The sequence below is a fragment of the Haliotis asinina genome, chromosome 4, assembly GCF_037392515.1.
Source record: "Haliotis asinina isolate JCU_RB_2024 chromosome 4, JCU_Hal_asi_v2, whole genome shotgun sequence".
Lineage (NCBI taxonomy): Eukaryota > Metazoa > Mollusca > Gastropoda > Lepetellida > Haliotidae > Haliotis > Haliotis asinina.
In genome coordinates, this window is record NC_090283.1 from 40503746 (window position 1) to 40526076 (window position 22331).

At 41.1% G+C, this 22331-nt stretch overlaps 1 protein-coding gene across 2 annotated transcripts in view; it reads right to left on the reverse strand.

Annotated features, from left to right (window-relative positions):
- LOC137281557 (uncharacterized) overlaps positions 1-22331 on the reverse strand; it is a 75645-nt gene that overhangs the window by 49445 nt on the left and 3869 nt on the right. The window contains exon 1 of one of the 2 annotated variants that reach the window (XM_067812863.1): positions 2777-2939. The exons of the other annotated variant lie outside the window; for it this stretch is intronic. The gene's annotated coding sequence lies outside the window, so the exon portion shown is untranslated. Of the gene's footprint in view, positions 1-2776; positions 2940-22331 lie in introns of those variants that run through there. 2 annotated transcript variants of the gene reach the window in all.

Consider the following 22331-nt stretch of genomic DNA (forward strand, 5'->3'; position numbering starts at 1 on the left):
TGTGCAACACGGTAAACTGTGTCCATAATACCACGTGTTTTACCTTAATCCTGACCGCGTGTACAGTGGTGTAGTTTTACAACGCCCCAGATAAAGTTTTAAGATAATAGCTGCCGGAATGCACGCCTCGCTGTCGGCCTACGTAATATTCACGATGGCAATGATTATCAGCTGTTCGCATACACAGATTCATTCTCGACACATTCATTCATAGTCAGGAAAGGCTGGGCATGTAGCTTGAGTTTCGGTTGCGTGTACATGTATTTTTGTTTGTTTGTTTGTTTTTGTTTGTTTGTTTGGGTTTTTTTAACTTCTGATTTTATTTTCTGACGTCACACATAATTCCGATCAGCTCTGTTCGCCCACATTCAGGATACCATTTTTTGGTTACAAAATATATTTTAAATATAACAGAGAATTTAGGTATTTCCCCAATACTGCCCATGGTTTTATATCGGAGTACGAGAAAATGTCGTTTTATCATGCATGGCATGCCACATCATCATAAACCTGTTCGCATGAGCTCGAATTTTACGTGATGCATGAGTGATAATGACAATCTGCATTTTCAATGTTGTTGTTGTTGTTGTTGTTGTTGTTGATGATGTTGGGAAATAAAAAACGTAAATAATCCCACCATCTGTTCTGTTTGTCTCGACACGTGGGTGCAAGTACTCACGAAAATAACTTTACTTTGGGGCGCAAACGTGGGTTCAATTCCGAAATATGAAAGTGATGTCACGTTTGGGATCAAGTACGGGTGCAACTCCGAATATGATATTGGTTTTATTTTTTGTGCGCAAGCATTGATGACAGTGGCATAACCTTTTGTGAGCACATAAGGATGCAACCCGCATATGAAAGTGTTGATACGTTTTGTGCGCAAGTAAAGGTGCAACTCCGCAATGAATGAGACGTTACATTTTGGATGTAATCACGAGGTCTACTCCTTGTATAAACGCGGTGTTACGATTTGTGCGCAAGTATGGGTGTAACTCCGCAAATGAATGTGAAGTTACGCCTTGTGCGCAAACATGATGCAACTACGCATATAGGAGTTTGGTTACGTTTGTCAAAGAACATTGGTGTAACTACATATATAAAACTAATGTCACGTTTCAAATCAAACATCCTTTCTGTTGTCAAACCAATCAGACAGGTTTCAACTTGTACAGCAGTAATATCACAGCCACGTACGCAACAAACATATTGAACGTAGTGTAGGTACTGGTAATAACTGTAATAATATTGACACAAAAATGTTAAATACACAAATAGGATAATTATCCAAGTCTATTTTTCATGACTCCATCGTTTCATTGTTCCGAGACAGCCGACATTGAGTGAACTTATTCCATTGGATAATCTCCACGTAAGTATCAAATATTACTAGAAACTATTCAGCGAGACAGTAGCATTATTGCAAATATGCCAGACCGCTGTATAAAATGACACAGATGCAGGCTCGGATGAAGACGACACTAGAATATTGATGTGATCTAATGCAAATATATACGCAGAGCATTAGATGCTGGTAAATATATGCCTGTGTGTCTATGGCTGAAGGTTTGAGTGTTCAGAGTGAATATCTACATGTACAAAGGAGAATATTAGTCTCTTACAGACCCTGAAGCAATTGTATCGAAGAAGTGTAGAAAAGTTAACAAGTCTAGATTTCCACAGATTCTGAACATGAAGAAAGTCCCTTGGCTGCTCTTTATCGTATTTGTAATTTTAAATTAAAACCTGATTCTTCTGTAAAATGTGTTATTTCAGGGAGAATATGTACAGGTAGCAACATATTTGTTACTGATCATAGCTTTTACAAACACAAAGAAATACAGTCGCGCGTTTGCCTGACGTGCAGACACATAAATCATAATCTTCCAGCTAAACCTATACGTGTCTCCCATATATCTGTAAATAGTCGTGTTATTGCCGGTGTCCTTCAAACAAACAGCACGCCCTGTCCTCAAACATATGGCCGTCGTTTTAATGGCATCGTAACGACAGCACAATGAGAATCGGCTTCACTTGACATACTCCGTTACGTTATTTAAATAACGGATTTTAAATATTGTATTCCATTAGGTCGCGAGGCGTCAGCTTCAACACATTCTATTTGTGTAGATATAAAATATATGTACAGTAAATGTCAACGTCAACAACGTCAACGACATAGACACAAACATCAAAATAAATCCCCGAAGTTTGTGACGAGTGTGGAAAGGCTGGTTGATAAGGATGATGATGTTCAACATGTCAAGATTTCATATAAACATAAGAGCTCAAATCTGATTCTTTCACCTAATGTTAAAATAACATTCATGAATATATTTTTGCGATGAATAACGTTTTAGGGCGTTGGTGTGGCCGTAACAGACACACACTTTTCCTTTATCGTCTCATGAATAAACTTACCTTTCAGGGAAAGTAGTTTAGACACGCCGGTCAAAAATATGTGCTTGGCAACGTCAGATGTTGTATCCAGTTGTCAGGAATATATTCTTATAGTGACATCCAATTTGATCTGATTTGAATGTAGGAGCGCCATTGATAGACACACCGCGGTTGTTCAGTGATACTGAGTAAGCACGACTTGAAATACCATCAAATATTATCGTAGGCGAGGAGTGTGTCACTTGGCCTCATTTTCAACCCGCTCGTGTGACTCGTACACACGCCTATGATATATTCGAAGCGCGGAATACACAACAAATTCTGAGGAAAACATACAACTAGAAGATGTAGACAACAAGGCGAATGTATTGCTTACCGTGCTGAGTATAGCATCATCATAAAAACAACTTCGGGCTGAGAATCCCGACTGTAAACTAACTCCCAATTCACTGTCTGTTGCTATTTCCGCCTCGCGAGTACAAACACGGGAACATGCTTGCAAGACGGCCGTCCATATCCTCCTTTCGCAGTGAGATGATTCAGCAAAATGGGGTCAAACTTGAAGATGAGGGAAGGCTGATGATGACGAGAGTCTGAGCTGACCTTCAGTCACTGTTAAACACCGACCAGCAAGCCATGGCGCCAGGCGCAGACGACATCCAAACTACTTTCTCCACGCGCATTTAGCAGTTGATTCCCAGGCAGCCATCTCGCCTGACCCGAATCAGACTTCTCCAGCCCATAATAACTGTGATGTTAGGGCCGGCTCGCTGGCGAAACTCCAAACATACACACATTCACCTCCGGACGAGGCGCGACCCTGAAGTTGTCGTATAATGCGGTCAATGAACCTGAATGGGAGGAAACCTAATGGCCCCAGGCTAGCGATACGGTCCGCGATCATTTTGTCTGATTGCACGAGACAAGACCATATCTGAAATTGGTATTGCATGAAAGACCGTTACTCACCTTCCTTCTATCACGTAACCACCAAACAGACGGAGTACTCTATATCAGAATGTTATTGTCCAAGTCGTCTGCTTGCGGAATGCTTATCTGGGAAGAAGATTCGTGTTTGGCTTGCCTCATGTCTCACCGTATGGTCACGTTTGGTCTTTCCACAAACGCTGACATCACCGGTGCTGGTGGCGTAATAGATTACGCACGTTGACACCGGTGTCTCGCATTAGACATCGTGTATAGATTAACTTACATCAGATGCTGAGACGCTTCTGCAGCTCTCTGTTTTTCTTACCGATCGATAAAGAACCGATCACGAAGACCACACAATGCGGAACAGATCGCATTTGCTGTTGTGGGTTTGTTGAGGTACTTTGCAATTGAACAAAAATTATATTTAATTAAGGAAAGGAATTTGAATATTTAGGAATTTAAAATGAAATTTGATTACCAATTTTGTCTTTTAAACTATGTATGGGTAATATAGGCACGTACGGTTCACTGTTTGCTGTGTTTCAAAGACGAAAACGATATTTCGTTTCAGGTTGGCATTTGAAGGGTTAGATTTAGTATCAGATCTAATTTATGGATAACATCCAGCGTAACTGACAATGTGTTTTTTCTTTCATACATCCTGTCTTACAGTTTTGTCTTTTTAACCATTACCTTCTTTGAAACTATTACTTATTCCTACGTAACGCGTTAATGTTATCTATAAAATCAATAACTAAAAAAACAATATGCGCTACCTCTCGTTACATGGCGGAAGCGTTTGGGGCTTGAAAATAATGTAAATTAGCATTTAAAAAAAAATATGATAAATGCACTACTTGCTTAAATTTAAAATTAGACAATGCATTTAAACACACTATACAATAATTATACTCATCACGAAGAATGACATTTGTTATTAATATGAATGTATGCCTCATTAATATTGAAACTAATTAGCAACGAATTTAGATAACAGTCACGCATCTCACAGAGCCATGGCTTCAAGGAACACAGTCATAAGTATTGAAAACACGATCATCACGGGAGGTCATTATTCAAGTAATTGTTTATGTACTGACAGGCGCACAATCTACCGGAATCAACGGCTGATACACGGTCTATGTGCGAAACAGCCCCTGGTCCGCTAGCCTGTGGCTAGTAAAATCCATCGGGGACAGTAAATCTCCAAATACATCGGCTCGACTCGCTAGAGTGATTTGGGTCATTGTGCAAACATTTCACTCTCTCTGACTTGGTACGTTATAATACTTACTTAAACCATGCAATGTTATGGCCTGATAAAAAGGAGCTTAATGATGAAACAACCCGTGTCATGCCGACATTTTTTATTTTTTTCTTATCCATTTTAGTAATCTTTTGTTTAGTTTCTGCATTCAATCTTAGCGAGTTAGGTTGTGGGTTAGTAACTTTTAGCATACCAAGCCCTACTGGGTAGGAAAATTAGGAAACTGTCTCTTTCTGTAAACGGATCGTCCCGGAAATAACACCGTCGGTAACAGTCCCGAGTTCTAACAAAACAAGGCTGGAAGGAAGGAAGCGCAATGCTGTTGTTCAGCAGTGATGTAACAAGGCTTCCCGTAACCGCGACACTGACACGTAATATTACGCTTTAGTACCGGGTACACGTAACCTACCGTAATATGGAAATTCCTGTACTGATAATCGACGCGACAATGATAAGCGACCTGACTATGTATCTTGTCGCACGACCTTAATTACGACTAACTCACTCACTGACCCGTGAAGATCCGGGGTAGCGGCATAAAACAATAAGCACTCTCTTGCAACCTCAAGATGAGGTGGAAGACATGAAATCACACACACCCTATACCCATCTAGTTTCTTTAGAACGATTAAACTGTAATGCATAAATTTCACAAGTTCAGCTGACCTGTGAAGATCCCGGGTTAGAATAGTCCTTCAGCACCCCATGCTTGCCATAAAAGGCGACTATGCTTGTTGTAAGAGGCGACTAACGGGAGCGGGTGGTCAGGCTCACTGACTTGGATGACACGTCATCGGTTCCCAATTGCGCAGATCGATGCTCACGCTGTTGATCATTGGATTGACTGATCCAGACTCGATTATTTACAGACAGCCGTCATATAGCTGTAATATTGCTGAGTGCAGCTTAAAACTAAACTCACTCAGTCACTCGAAATGCTGCCGTTGCTTCGAGCTTGACCTAAACTAATGTGTAAACAATGAATGTTTGATATTACACAATAATCTAAATTGTCTTTTTCCTCATATCGTGTTTGAATACAAGTGGAATTATGATGGAATTATTTTACACAATACACGCACACACCTAGTTTGTCTTACACTCCGTTAGCTGCACTAGTTTCCCATTTCGCACAGACCCGTGAAGATGCGGGTTGGCATTGATCTTCAGTAACCCATGTTTGTCGTAAGAGGCGATTAAGAGGATCGAATAGTCTGGCTCGCTGACTTGGTTGACGCATGTCATCGCATCCCAGTTGCGACAATCGATGCTCATGTTGTTGATCACTGGATTGTCTGGTCCAGACCAAATTATTTACAGGCCACATAGCTGGAATAATGCGGCATAAAACTAAACTCACTCACACACCTTCCACCCAGACCCATTTGCAATGCTGCTGTCTCTAATGAAGCAAATCGAGACTTCCTCAAGTTTCGGAATCCATCTGTTTCACTGGGACTCATCGTCAATTTTAAGGTCTTTTTTCTATCAAAAGTACATGTACTTATAGCCCAACCATTGTATTTCAATATACTCCAGTCACGGACGATAGATCGAGGCGCTTCCATCGTTGTGAAATCCACGCACGTACAACGGGTATTTGTATTCACAAATGTGCGTACTTCCTGACAACTGCCTTTCCGTTATGGTAGTTCGCTGAATAATTCCAGTCACCCTTTCAGACTTATGGCTATGAATCATGTGTATAAATATTCTTTTATGTGTTGAACGTATCCCAACGCATGCTTTAAGCCAATGCTTTAGACGGACAGACAGACGGACATGCAGGCAGGCAGGCAGGCAGGCAGGCAGGCAGGCAGATAGATAGATAGATAGATAGATAGATAGATAGATAGATAGATAGATAGATAGATAGATAGATTCCAGAAATATCAAGCAATATCACGCTTGGGGACACCACAAATGATCTTCACAATTGTACTTATGAACGGGATCGAAACCCGGACCGGGGAGCCCTTTAGCCGGGATGACAGCTAGATTAATACAATATTTCCATTAAAGGTCACATGCAACCAAAAAATCAAACATAACTAAAACACATTTATCACTTATTCATGACATATAATATACATTGATGCTTTTAAAAAAAAAAAAAATAAACAAAATTATAAGCGTACAATCGCGATTCAAAAGTGCAATATTTTGTACTTGGGCTTACTTTCCCCGAAACGAAGCGCTCGGGAGACCGAACCCAGTCATAGCGGGTGGATATGCACTAAAGTGTAACGACGGCCTCCGATTGGCTGCTCCTTTTGCTGATATGCTGAGAGCTCCTTGTGTGTACAGAAAGATGATCTGTTTGATGGGCATTTTAGAAGTATAGCCAGTCAAGAAAGTAAGATTCTTTATGGATAACAACTTCTTTTTGTGTACTTGATGCGTCGTTTCAGTAAGGATTCATATACTGTTGTCAAATAAAATCATATACACTAAGAGAAGTCGTTATCCATGAAGAATGTATATAGAGATACTGGGTTTGGAAAATACATGTTCTCTGAATTTGTGCTGGATCCAATAAAAAATCATGTCAGTAGAGATAGTAAACTACTGCGTGACTGGAATCTGTCATTCGTCCAAGTACAAAGCAGGACTTGAAAGAGACAAGAGTTTGTACGAGTTTCCGTCAGATCCAGTCATCCGAAAAAAATGAATGTAGTTTGTTTGCAACCCACAGACATAAAAACATGTCGTGTGTATCACACGTGCCTAATTACATGATGTGGCAGACACGGGACTCGGTGGCACGAGTCATAAATCAACTTATTTTCTTTATGTCGTATAGTCTGATAGGTGTTAAGTTCAAATTGCACGTGGTCAATGATTGAAGCTGTGTATTGCATGTTGTCTTTAGGAGACAGGCAGACAGGCAGACAGACAGACAGACATATAGGTGTGAATAAACCAGACAATGAGCTTTCTCTGTGACAGAAACTGCTTACTACAACCAACAAGTTGTTTTACGTAACGAGTAGATTAATTACTTGTTTGTGTACACAACCAAGATTAGACTACTGCTCACGACCTCAGACGCTGGGCATGGATACTGTTTCAAGCTCCGTGAACCTATTCACTGCGCGTGCGTTATGGACGCAGCGCAGCACAGCTGTTGAAACCAGTTTTCCCCCCAGCGCTGGGGGGAATTTAGTGAAACGTTTGAACTCCGATTTCGCGGGCTTTTTTTTCATCGCGTTTTTTTCAACTTTATAGGTTGAATTGGCATTTTTTATGATTTGTTTCGGTAAGTGCATACCTAAAGGTACCGGAATCTGCAAAGTTGTGTTTTACGTTGCATGTGACCTTTAACAATTATATGGACCTTAATAGTTTTTGAGCCAGTAACTGAATTTATGACATCAGACTCGATAACTCTCACTAAGGGAAGTCATCGACACATTTACGTTTGGGTCAAAGTCCTTAAACCACATGACATCGTCTCCTCCTACGACAAACATATGGTTGCTGAAAATCAATCACAGCCCGGATTTCAATGGGCGTGATCACCACCGAACCGTGTAGTAGAATATAGTTGATATAAGACATACACGATAACGTTAAGCGAATGTTGTGGCTTATGCGGATCTCGGACATGAAACACCAATGTCGACCCTCACTTGGTTTCGTCATTAACTGTAGAGATTAAGAAGGTGTAGTCTGCCTCACAATCCCTGAACCATGTTGTTTTCCTTACAACCTAGCCCTCCATGTAATAATAAAAAGCCTACTGTGTCTCACGATTTTGTCTGAACCACATTATTTGCCCAACTACATAGCTCTCTCTGAAATGCAAAATCCTAGTCTCACAGTCCCTGAACCAAATTATTTTTCCTATTGCCAAGCCCTCCGTGCAATACTAAAGCCTAGTCTGTCTCACAGTCCCAGAACCATTTATGTTCCGTACAGCCTAGCCCTTCCGTTCAGTGCTGAAGCCTCAAATGAAGCATGATTTCTCCACGTTCTGTGGTCTCCCTTGGGCTCCTTTTCAATTTGAATGGATTTGCCTGTTACATAGTCAGAGACTGACCGTTAGCCTAATGAAGGAGCTGGGTGGCCCTCAATGACGCATCCATTCCTTCTTGGGTCAAGACACTCTTACTGAATACACGTCCGTTTATCCAAGAGGTAAGCCCCACTCACACATGGAATGCAAGAGGAAGCTCAAAGAAACACACCTTCCTTTATGTATCTAGGCTCACTGACCTGGGTCTCCTTTCACAGCAACCTTTACTAAGATTCCGCTAAGGTTAACATAGTGACTTAAGATCACCTTAGTGCTTTGTGGAAGGAGGCCCTGGTTGATTCATGTCATACCCCTAATTCGTGGCTCGATGCTCATGCTGTCAACCCCTGGATTGTCTAGACGAGACTTGATAATACTCACATAACTGGAATATTGCTGGAGGCAGTTCTAAACAACAAATAACAATCAACATTAACGCAGACATTTACTCCAACATGTTTTTGACATACGTACAATTACTTAAAAGAGAGTTCAGGTTGAAATCCAAACTATCCCGCACTGGCCATACATCGGTAGTGTAGTATGCTATTTCAAGCACTGAAATATGTTTGAAATAGGCTTGTCATGCAGCGTCAGGCAGTATATAATACAATACTCAAATTATCATTCATCTTTCTAATTTGTTTTTGCTTGAATTATCTTTATCGCCATTAGTTGCAAGTCATCCCGAACCTAGATTAACACAATACACAGACATAAAATGTTTCTTTTTGTTAAAGGAACTGTATATTATAGAAGGCAGGTTTCAAATATTCAGTGTTTTGTTCATTTGTTACCCGTAAAAGGCAAAATTCCCGGTCCCACAATAGATATGAACATGTTTACCCCAAAATCATTAATTGCTCATGTTATCGATTACTGTGGCAGAATATCTACAAAAACAAGTGGGTGATAGTATGAGTATCCACACAGTCAGGATCTCACGCAGTGTGTTTACACACACAGTCAACGTTTTCTCAACTGTGTCATAGATGCCTGTGAATTGGTTGTTCAAGCGGACAAACCTATTGGTGGAATATCAACATTGCCACACCCAGTTCGTAAATGATGACAATTAAATACGCAGTAGCCGAACTTTTAGAAACCAATCGATTTATGTACAATCTCACCATTATAAAAGTCTTCCTTGGACGACTTTATCGAATGAACATGGAAACCCACAATGTATCTCCAACATGACACCGAATTCATTAACACCATTCACTGGCTTGGCTTTACGCTGACTGTAGTACCACGTGTCCTGGTGACATGGTCATTAAGAGGCAGTGCCCTGCGATTGACAAAAAAACTTCCCTAAACAGTAGCGATTCATCAAAGTTTACGCCAATATCCGATGCCATGGGCGCATAAACCTCCACTAAACACCAGCGAAGATCAAAGTTGATAGGGGGAAACGGGCAAATATATTTCTCAAGCATCAGCAATGTAAGACGATGGACAAATGAACTTCCTCACACCAGGGAGTAATCAAAGTTCTTAAGTCAGTACATGAACCAGTCATATATTTCCCCCAACGCCAAGAAATAGTTAAAGCTTATGTCACCGCTTGGGTTATTTAGGAATATACGTCGCCAAATCGGCAGCGAATGATTGAAGTTTATGTTAATACCAGAGACAACTAGCGAATACACTTCACACAAACCATCGAATAATCAAAGCTTCTGTCAGTACAAATGTACTTCCCACAAACAGCAACAAATATTTATGGTTTATGGCAATACCAGAAGCAATGAACGAATAAACTTCCCACACTCAACAGCAACTATGCAGGGTTTGTGCCAGTATACCAGAAGTACTGGACGAATAGTCTTCCCCAACACAGCAGCAAACAGTCAAAGTTTATGACAATACCAGAACATCTGACTGAATGAAAGTCCCACCCACAACAGAAAATATTCCAGGTTTGTGACAATACTAGAAGTAATGGACGAATAGACTTTCCTCACACGGCAGCAAACAGTCAAAGTTTATGACAATACCAGAACATCTGACTGAGTAAAAGCACCACACACAACAGAAAATATTCCAGGTTTGTGACAATACTAGAAGTAATGGACGAATAGACTTTCCTCGCATTGTAGCAACTATACATGGTTCGTGCCAATATACCCGAAATAATGGACGAATACACTTCACACACACAGTAGCAAAAATTCAATGCTTATGACAATGCTAGAAGAAAAGATGGAATTCCCACACAAAAAAAATATTCCAGATTTGTGACAATGCCAGAAGCAATGAACGAATAAACTTTCAACACACAGCAGCCGGTATTCACGTTTCATAGAAACACCAGAGACAATGACAAATGACAATGAAACTCCCACAAAGAACAGGCGAATACTCAAGGTTTATGGCAATACCAGAGGCAACAAACGAATAAACGTCTGACATACAGGAGCAGATATTGAAGGTTTATGCCAGTATACCAGAGGTAATGGACGAACAGACTTCCCCCACACAACAGCAGATATTCCAAGTGTATAAAAATACCAGTGACAATGATCGAAAAAACTTCCCACACACAGCAACAGTAGATATTTATGATTTCTGAAAATACAAGAAACAATGACCGAATGAAACTCCCCCATACGAGAAAAAATATTCAAGGTTTGTGACAATACTAGAAGCTATGAACGAATAAACGTTCCTCACACAGCAGCAGATAGTCAGGTCTTATGAAAATATCACAGGCAATCAGAGGCAATCAAAGAACTCCCACGCACAGCAGAAAATGTTCAAGGTTTGCAGCAGTAGTAGGAGCAATGACAGATTATGGTCGTCCGTGTACAGCAGAGTATTTTAGTGGTTTATTCCAATACCTGAGACAATACTGTCAGCATAAGTAAGGGGAATATTCAAAGTTTAAGCCAATACCGCAGGCGGCAAAAGGTCACGCAAGCAAGTGCACGTGACCATTCGCTTCAACTGTATGGTCATGACCTTCAACCTTTGCCCTCCACCTTGGCTTTAAGTGTCATGACACGAGAGCATCAAACCTTGTAGGGGATTTCACATTTAGAACATCGATCAGCAAAACAAGAGCGAGCATTTCACAAAGGCCTTTCATGTTGCTTTGCTTTACTCGTACATTTTTATCCAAACCGAACTAACTAAAAATAACTACAATCAATACATTTTCTCTTATTAAAATTTTTTCGAAAGGTATGCGATGTACTTTATCCTACTCACTAAGCAGCAAGGTACGAAAATAAAACTACCTTTGCGTGTGTTGTGATTTCTCATAGAATTTATGTGCCATAAATACCAGATGTATTTAAAACACTCAACTTGCAGTGAAGTCAGGCAATCAGCAAGCGTGTGTAGTGGAATTTCAATGTTGCACGTGCAACTCGAGGTGGTAGGACAATAGGCCCAGTAGGACATAACACCCGGACAAAACACCCCTTGGCTAATATGAATGCCCCCATGACAAAAAGCCGTCAATGGATATGATATGATATGATATGATATGATATGATATGATATGATATGATATGATAGTAAAACTTATGTAAATAGTACGTAACTGACATAGGTAAATCAACAAGCACACAATGCATTTTGTGCAGTTGATACTTGTATTACAGTTCAAACCAGTCTAATATTGTGTGCGATACCAATCAGAAACTCTGACTTGTCACTTACCTGTGACAACTGTCAGCAGTGGGAGATATTGCCCACAAAACAACATTTTATCAACTGTCAGTTCAAAATAAACGTTTTCTCCTATGGGTGGAAATTTGCAAGGGCTTTTTGTCCTGGGGATATTTGGCCTAGGTTTTTTTTCGTCCAAGGTCTCTTTATCCCAGGGGCTTTTTGTCTACCCACCCCACTCGCACACCAAGCTACATGTTCTACCAACAAGTGTTCCTCCCTCGTAAGAAATGGAGAAACGTGACAACAGCATAATGATCGCTTGTTATGCAACTTTTTGTATTTGGGTGTCCGAAAGGCACAAATCACCAGAGTTGGTCTGTCAATTTCATGAGACTGTGCAAAATTTGAGTTTGCTGCATTTATTAGATTGTGTGTCCTTGAACAATTCATCGGTCTCAAATTTAATCAAACGGACTATACATGTACTTTCCGTTGTAGAAGGAGACAACACCATTATCAGATAACAGCTATTCCGCACAGCCGATAGATAAGAAAATAGCAGATCACAGTGACACGAGTTGATATGAGATAGACCGCATTTTATATCACAATTTTTCTTAACACGGATATCAGTTTAACGGTAATCAAAAGTCAATCTACGAATTCTGCAGGCACGTCGGTATCGCTCATGCACCAGAGTCACAGATAACGGGATCCCAATTACTAGATGGAGGAAAGTTTGAAGAAATCAATGACCGATAGCGCACGCCATTGCATAGACAGTTCCGAACCCAGATAAGAGATTTACTATGCATAGTCAACGTGTACAGAAATAGGCAACTTAAGCGATGACTGTTATTTCTATCGATTGCACTGGCCGTCGACCTATTTCCGTTGACGTTACAACGGTGGTTCCTGCTGATTGCCAATTTACCCACGGGTTCCAATCGCGGGCTGGTAATCTCCAGACAGGCAGACAGTTAGGACCGATGAGTTGATTTGTAGACAGGCGATGGATCAGACAGGCACCTTGGTAGATAGGTATACAGGGAAGGGGGAACGAATGCTGTCGGAACGATGAAGACAGACAGGGTGAAAAGGGGGCAGTTGGTTATAATTACCAGACATGCAGGCAGTGTTGCTAGGCACATGGAGACAATACAGGACACGGTTCTCTGACAGAGTGTAAAGTCCCAGATATACGAGATGAATGATATGATATAAAGGATATGAGGATACATACAAATGACTCTTGAAGGAAAGCTGACAAAAGGATAGACGCAGGATATTGAGGGACAGCCAGATATACAGAAAATACTCACACTGACACACAAATACATATACACACATAATAAATGGATCCACTGACAGACGGATACGCACATATCCACACAGAGGGATGGGTACACACATATACAAAGATAGATGGGAACGCAGGTAGACATATATAGATGGACACACACCTATACACACAAATAGATGAGCTCATGTATAGAAACATATGGACAGACAGATAGATAGACGGACACAGAAACACACATAGAAAAGGTAGCACCCGCAGACGCACATACAGATGGAGGCACACATAGACACAAAGATACATATATTGATGGTCATACACGCAGACACAGATATATGAACATATATATGTAGACACATATATAGATACATGATGAGCACATATATAGAAACATATATAGACATACAGATCAGGATGGACACACAGACACGCAACCTTACAGATAGATGAGAAGATAGATGGTTGGACACACAGAAAGACGACAACAGAGATAAATGAGAAGACAGATGGTTGGACACACAAACAGGCGCCCATAGAGTTCTGCTGTTTCTACGGAGAGGCAGACGTCTGCACGAACAGACAAACATCTACATGATAGGCATGGTGGAATCAACATACATACATTTTCAGATCAGATTGATCAATCGAACAACAACGGCGAACATCATTATTACGTCAATGAAAAGATGTGGGAAGACAGGCCATCGCTGTCGTATAAGGACAGCTGTTAAGTTGTGGACAGACAGACCTATTGCTCAAACACGACCTATTTGAATCCGCGCTTTAACGTAAGACCGGTGATGAAGCGAAACACATTTCAATCACACTTGCACTGAAATCGATGTCAGTCACAAACAGCTGGTCTATTTCAAGCAGATTTCAAAATACGATCTCCGTCGCTATCGATCGCCTGGCTTGGGGCCAGAGAATTAATGACGGATTGGCCAAATCCGTGAATCATTACTTATTTGATCCTCGGTGTTGAAAGCAAAGGTCATATGAATGCTTTCGGGCATGTTTTTTATGTATCTTTGCCAAGTTTGTCCCAGAAACAAATGAAATGATATCATATGTGCTGAAACTTGAATCGAATAATAATGTATATTCCGAATTTCATCTGCTTTAATGCATACAGATTTCAGATTATATTTTGGGAAGGACGTCCCCTCCTTTGCTGAGATGCAATGGCCGAGGGCTTGAATTTCAGACACAACCATATGCTTTCAGTTTACGGGTTGTCGGAATCCTACCTTCCCCACTCAATACAACCTACATATAACCATGCATACAAATTATGTCTACATTGCATATCTGACGGAGAAGGGGTTCCAAAAAGATAATAGAGATTAATGAAAATGAATGGGTTTAAGATGCTAGACCTGAAAAACGGGGTGAGCTTAGGCTGCTTGAGCTGAAAAAAAGGATAGTTAATGCTGCTAGGACCGAAATCAGCGAGTTTCAGTTAAGACGCTAGAGGTGAAAAGGGATGAGTTTAAACAGCTCGAGCTGAAAAAGGGGATAGTTAATATCTGCTGGACCAAGAAAAAGATGTTGGGATATTAGGAATCGACCCCGAAACATTCTCGTGAGGAGTGAGTGCTTTAACCACTTGACCATCTCAGGAACGATCCTTGAAGGTCCGAGGTAGAACAGGCCTTCAGCAACCCATGTTTGCCATAAAAGACGACTCTGCTTGTCGTAAGAGACGACTAACGTGATCGGGTAGTCAGGCTCGCAGACTTGGTTGACACATGTCATCGGTTCCCAACTGTACAGATCGATACTCAAGCTGTTGATCACTGGACTCCGTGGTCCAGACTCGATTATTTACAGACCAATTATTTACAGACCATATAGCTGGAATATTGCTGAGTGCGGCGTAAAACTAAAGTCGTTCGCTCGCCCCGGTATTAGGAACACGCCTTAGATTGGTCAGTAGACTGATCCGCTGGTTTCATGCATCCACAGACTATCAAACCTTTCCTTCGTCTCAGCATAAAATCTTTATCACAGGAAGACAAGAATCCATCGCTTAGGTTGTTTGACATCGTCAGCACGATGGGCTGACACAGAATAAAAAGCTCAGACCAATCCCCTGAAAGCTGCTGGAACACTCCACGAAACATGGTCTGTACAGCAGCCAATACCGCTCATGGAAATTGGATTAATTCTATTAAATATATTTTATATATTTAGGACAGACGTTCAATTTCATAACCCCACGGTATTAGAGGCATAAACGTCCGTAACTTTCATGGTCAGTAAGTAGCTTCAAACTACTAAAACGGGCCTCAATTCATTGATATGCACGCGGGGCTTCTAGCGATGAACGCATTTCACTTAAACACACTATTTTCAGCTGATCTACTTAATAGTCCCTGTCGGAAGGCTGTATGTCGTGTCCGATCATCTGAGAGGCTCGGTTCGTGCCGAGATGAGTCATACTGTCCAACCACGGTACAATAAACCACACGTATCATTGTCCACTATATTTAGCTTGAGTGGAGAAAAGGCGTCTCGATATTTCCCAGGAATGCGTTTGATTCAGAAATATGGCACAGTGTGGTGACCAATATCGGCAACGTTTGCCTCCAGCTTGAATCGTCGTGAGAATTTTATTATATACGTACAATCCCACTAAATGAAAAGCATTGTGTTTATTTCCTGCTCTTTATTTTGTGGACCTAACAGACGAGGAATACTGTAATATTTTTATTGTAAAACATCTACCTTAACACCAACTTAATATGAAACTATCATGGCAAGTATGATTGATGTCTTTGACATCTACTTGCATCAGCGGCGCCATACCATGTAGTGAGTGAGCGAGTTTGGTTTTATGCCGCCCTCAGGAATGTTCCAGATATATGGCGGCGGTCTGTAAAACGTAGTGGGGACAAGATGGCATGTTTCAACCAAGTCCACGAGCCCGAGCACCTGATCCCGTTATTCGCCCTTCACGACAAGTATTGGTTGTTGAAGATCAGCTTTAACCTGAACCACAAAGGTCCCACAGCACGTAAATGCAACCTGCCACTGAACATCATGTCAGACAGATATGTCAGACACATATGTCAGAAACATATCAAATGCTTCACCTGACCTGGGCGATTAATTTTCGTCAGAGAAGTGACTTACTTTTGTGTCCTAGTTTTATGCTTCTATGCAAGGTGAATGAAGTGTAGGTGTCTTCATTCTACAAAGACGTCGTAACGCTTAAGTGATCGTAAATTCCGTACCATAAGACAGACTTACGACTGTCGTGGAGTACAATCGCTTTGTACAACGAGACCTGGCGTGTTTTTGAAAGAGGCGCTCTTAGCTTGGACCCAACTGCGCAGACTGATGTTCATGTTGTTGATCACTGGATTATTATTATTATTATACTCGATTATTTACAGACCGCCGCCATATGGCTGGGATATTGCTGAGTGCGGCGTAAAACTAAACTCACTCACTCACTTAGCTTGGAATTGTGAGGTCAGGTAAAGTAGGGTTGTCTGTTGTTTATCTCCTCACTCAGCAATATTCCAGCTATGTAGAGGTGTGAAATTCAGCTTAACGGTCCATTCGGGACAACTGCTTCTAAATAGTGACGCGAAGCCACGTACAGATGTTAGGGTTTTGACTGATGAAACACTGGGGTACCATTTTGTAGTTCAGTTTGGAGAGTACACTGTTAAATTACTTACTCGAGTCATCAGTACTTATTCATTCAAGTTTTGCTGACCGTCAGTGGGTAGCTACAAGTACCTTAGCGTAATTGGGGCGGTGGAGTAGCCTTGTGGTTAAATCGTATGCTCGTCACGCTGAAGACCCGAGTTCGATATTCCAATGTGTGAAATCAATTTCTGGTGTTTCACGCCGTGATATTGTTGAAATATTGCTAAAAGAGTCTTATGAAACTAAACTCGCTCACTCAGATCATTCAAGGAAGAGGTGACTAGAATATATTACATCAAACGAAACCATAACTTGAGTAGCTGTGGCAAGATAACAGCAAACATTATTTATGTTTGACTACATCCCAAACGTCAAGCAGATTGCGTGCCTAAAGCTACGCTTCGGCTGTACTCATAGGAGACTTGACACACTGGTGTTTAGTAAAATATGTGAATGAGTAATACTATGTTTCTACAGGAATATTCCAGCAATATCACAGCAGAGATATGTGGAATCGAACCCGGGTCTTCGGCGAGAAGCGCGGACACTTTGACCATGAGGCGACTCACATTACTTGAAAAGGAGCCCCAGAGACTCTGAACCTGAGGAAATCTAGACATGCTTCATTTAGGGCTTTAGCATTGAGGGAGAAACTGGCAATATGGAAAATAATGTGTTTCGGGGGCTGTGAGACAGTCAGTGAGAACTACCCCACCCCCTGATCTCTAATTTCCACCTAACATCCTACACGACCCTGTATTTACTACGGAATAATATATCTGGTGACCCACATCCCTACTAATTTACTATCAGGCTGTGTTTGCTAGTGAAGATAGGTATTTCCTTACGCCCTACGGCTTACTGAAAAATGTTCCACCGAATGTATTGCCGTGAGGAGAGACTAGAATTTGACTTACATTTGCCATTCTAAACATGTTCGTGTTAATGTAAGCGAGTCAGCCTACATACACATTGAGGTAGTTCATATCATTTCATATATATATTAAAGGTCATTGCATATGCGCACACATGCGTCGTTCTTAACAACTCTGGGATTTACTGTCATTGTGTGTTGGTGAATAATTGTAACGACATAGTCAGCAATATTTAACAGTAAAACAACATGGAACAATAGTCACATGGGTATCCCGACAGACCAGAGAAGACATGAACTTATCTCGACATTGAGGTTAGTTAAAAACACAAGCTACCTGCCAAGTCCTACAGTCTGACCATCCAATCCCCGTTAAGCCAACACGGAAGATATGAGTGAGTGGGTACGTCGGATGTGCCGAATAGGAAGATGTCTTTTTGGTTGTTTAAGGCCGCACTCATCATTATTTCAAGCTATGTGGCGGTGGTCTGTAAATAATCCAGGCTGAACTAGACAATCCAGTGATCAACATCATGAGCATCGGTCTACACAGTTGGTATACTATTACATGTGTCAGCCAAGTCAGCGAGCCTGACCACCCGATCCCATTAGTCGCCTCTTTGGATAAACATGGGTTGCTGAAGAAATCTAATCCGGATTTTCGGAATCAGATCGGAGATTATGAAGTACATTCTTTTCTGAAATTCGTACTGTGTCCCCTTACCAGTCTCGCTTGATATGTCAAAGTTCGTTTCATATGTCAATGCAAGATGTGATAGCGCGTTATGCACTCATGCATACCATCCTTGTCACGATGCATTAAACTACGCATATAACGAATTAATGGATATAACAAACTGTATTTGTGGCGCCGTTCCGTATTTGAAGAGCATTAAGTTATATACTGTTATATCGAACCAAAATTTCGAACGAACCCCTCATAGTTCGTTATAACCGCAGGTTTTGTCTCATCTATTGAAACTTAGAGGCAGTTGCCCAAACGAACATCCCCATGTGTTTGGCAAGGCATGATGGAATCAACATGCCTATGCTTCAGACCTGACTGATAAAACGAACTACGTTATGATGAATAACGCATACTACGAGCTAACATGAGTAACTCATTCTCTAATTAAGGATTACTAATTATAGTTCTCCATAACGGTAGCCTACTGAAGCCCTTGGGAGAATATCTTGGACAAAAGATGTTGCTCTGTATGGTGGGCTCATCTGGGTTGGGTTGCATTTAGGTAGTAATGACATCAAGTCCTGCCGACCCGGATGGTGGTCAGCTCTCAGCGGTGTGAAGGACCTTGGAGAGCGGCAATATATTTCAGAGCATTTTCTTTGTCTGACCTCCTTTGTCCTTAAGTCGAATTTGAGGTGACTAACATTGCGGCTGAGTGATGGAGGGATTAGATGGTCACGCAATTTGTTCCTTTCGTAGTTTAGTGAGTTTAATTTTACGCCGCACTCAGCAATTTTCCAGCTATATGGCGGCGGTCTTACTACAGACCCCGAAGCAAATTTATCCAAGTCTGAAAAATGTGACAAGTCCCCCTAGATTCCCCTAGCTTCAGAAGAGAGTCTCGGGGCTCCATTTCATTATATTATTTGTTTTTACTATGAACTTTGTTCAGTCACTAGTTGTTAGTCTGTAAGTAATCGAGTCTGGACCAGACAATCCAAATGATCAGCATCATGTATGCTGTTGAGGTACGATGATATGATTCATCCAAGTCTGTGAGCCTGACCACCCGATCCCGTTCGTCGTCTCTTACGACAAAGCATGGGTTGCTGAAGACCAGTCGTAAGTCGAATCTTCGTTGGTTAGGTGACATTGTAAAGTACAACACAGAGACACTACACATTGCTGAAAACAACACATATTGCTATTTTCTTCACATCCAAATGACCGAACATGATGTGTCTTTGTCGACCTGCTTCATATTCTGGCCACTCATATGTCGTCACGAAACAGGTCCTAAAATGTGTGGGAGCTTTCTAATTTCGAGCCCACAACCACAGGCGTCTACCGTTCTTAAGGGACGCAACTCAGAGGCCCAACACATAAAGAACATTTAAGGTAATCTTTTCAAACGACCAGAAATGACATTGCCAACACTTTGCCAAGCTTATACGGACCTTATCAGACACGTTGCGACATCCTGCAATATATAGTTTGACTATGGGATATCTTGTGGGCAATCATCACTAATATCAAGCCCATCAACCTGCATGTCATGTTGATGGGAAACTGCAGGTACAAATGATGCAGATGCCACAGCCTACCGACCTAACAATTTAGACTACTCCTGTCGTAGTGAGTTCCTGAAGCTCATACCCAGCTTCCTCATGACCGCCTCTGTGTACAACACACTGACGTCTTGTCAAAGACTGTCTCTTCCATTATATATATATATGTGTGTAAATGAGTATATATATATATACACATTATGATATATATAAAATTATTCATTTGAACTGATAATAATTTATCATCCAAAAACTGTGTTCCACGGGAGATATTGCTGGTGTGAGATCAAATGCTATCTCATATGAGATATCGTTTTTTATTACCCACGTGGTCAACGTACGGGCAGATGCATACTAATCTCGTACGTTACAGGTGTGTCGTGTCGGGTTGACCTGTGTCATATCGGGATGAAATGTGTCGTAACGACTTGACCTGAGATTCTAACGATTTGATTGGATAACCGACGATCTCGCAGTTACGTCACGTTGTGACTGAACTTTGTTTCCATCCTTAACAAACACGTGAATTCACGTGAATATATGCATTGATTGTGAGTCGAATCGAGATATTATATTCGTCGAAAACATAACCATAATTGTTCCACCAGTAATGTTAGCCGAGTGAAACAACTACATGTGAGTGAGTGAGTTTAGTTTTACGCCACTTTGAGCAATATTCCAGCAATATCACGAAGCGGGACACCAGAAAATGGGCTTCACACATTGTACCCATGTGGGGAATCGAACCCGGGTCTTCGGCGTGAAGAGCGAACGCTTTAACCACTAGGCTACGTATGCCCCACCGCCCCGGGACAAACCAAGAAGCGGGGTTGATCGGAGCAGTTCACTGTTTACTGCTGGTCGAGGCAATGACAACTGACATGCATCGTGGCGTCGGCTATCAAGGAGCCACATGTAGTGACGTCATTACAGTGTGACGTCATGCAAAATGTGTACAATAGTACAATATTCTTCCTTAACGTCTTTCTGAAAGCGGTTTCGGTCTGAAACCATAAAAATAAAACGATACGCTATTTTGTCATTTTAATCCAAGTAAAACGTGGGTAATAAATATAATACAACACTCGATGTCATTACATACTAATTATACGAAACTCGTGAACTTCCTATGGTATCTGACCTCGGTCATAGGAAGGACACTCGTTTCGTATAATTCAGATGCAATGAGGTTGCGTGTAGTATTCTCTATTGTAAACCAAAAGTCACTGTCTTCTGTAATCTGATTGGTTGAAAAACATGATCAAATGGTATTAGATTCCCGGAAACGGCAATACTATTTACTTAAGGATTGACTGTGTATTTCTTTCGTTGCATTGAAGTATGAAACTAAAAACCAATGTGCAAACTGTATGAATCCGCGTAGCGAATTCTTACAAAAGTATTGCGTATTGACACGTAGAAACGTCGCACACAATTGTTTTGCTGTGTCAACAACAGTGGTGACGTCATTCAAATCATATTGTAACGTAAAGTTAGAATGGCGTCACAAATGAGCAGCTCCAGATGCTACCATGGGAACCATCTGAAACGGCCAGCAGACGACACTTGACTGCTGTATCCGTACTCGGTGTAAACGAGTGCAGAGAGTAAAACCCGTTGGTTTACGTTTTTCTTAACAATGTTTCTACTTGTCAATACGCAGCAGTCTTGCAGTTTCCAGCCATTAAATGCCATTTGGTCATGTTTTTCAACCAATCAGATTACAGAACACAGTGGCATTTGGTTTAAAATTCATTTTATGTATCATAAACAAGTGATAACTGTGTTTCCATTTAGTTTGATTTTTTAGTTGCATGTGACCCTTAAAGCTTTTGTTGCATTTGTTTCTGCAAATATGGTTTTATGCAAACTATGGACATATGCATTGCAGATTGAAATACAGAAGTAGTAATTAAGATGTGTCATTTCAGAGAAATCCTCTGCTGCTGATGTGAACAAGGAAGGTGTATTTGTTAACAATGAGATGCATCTTGGAGAT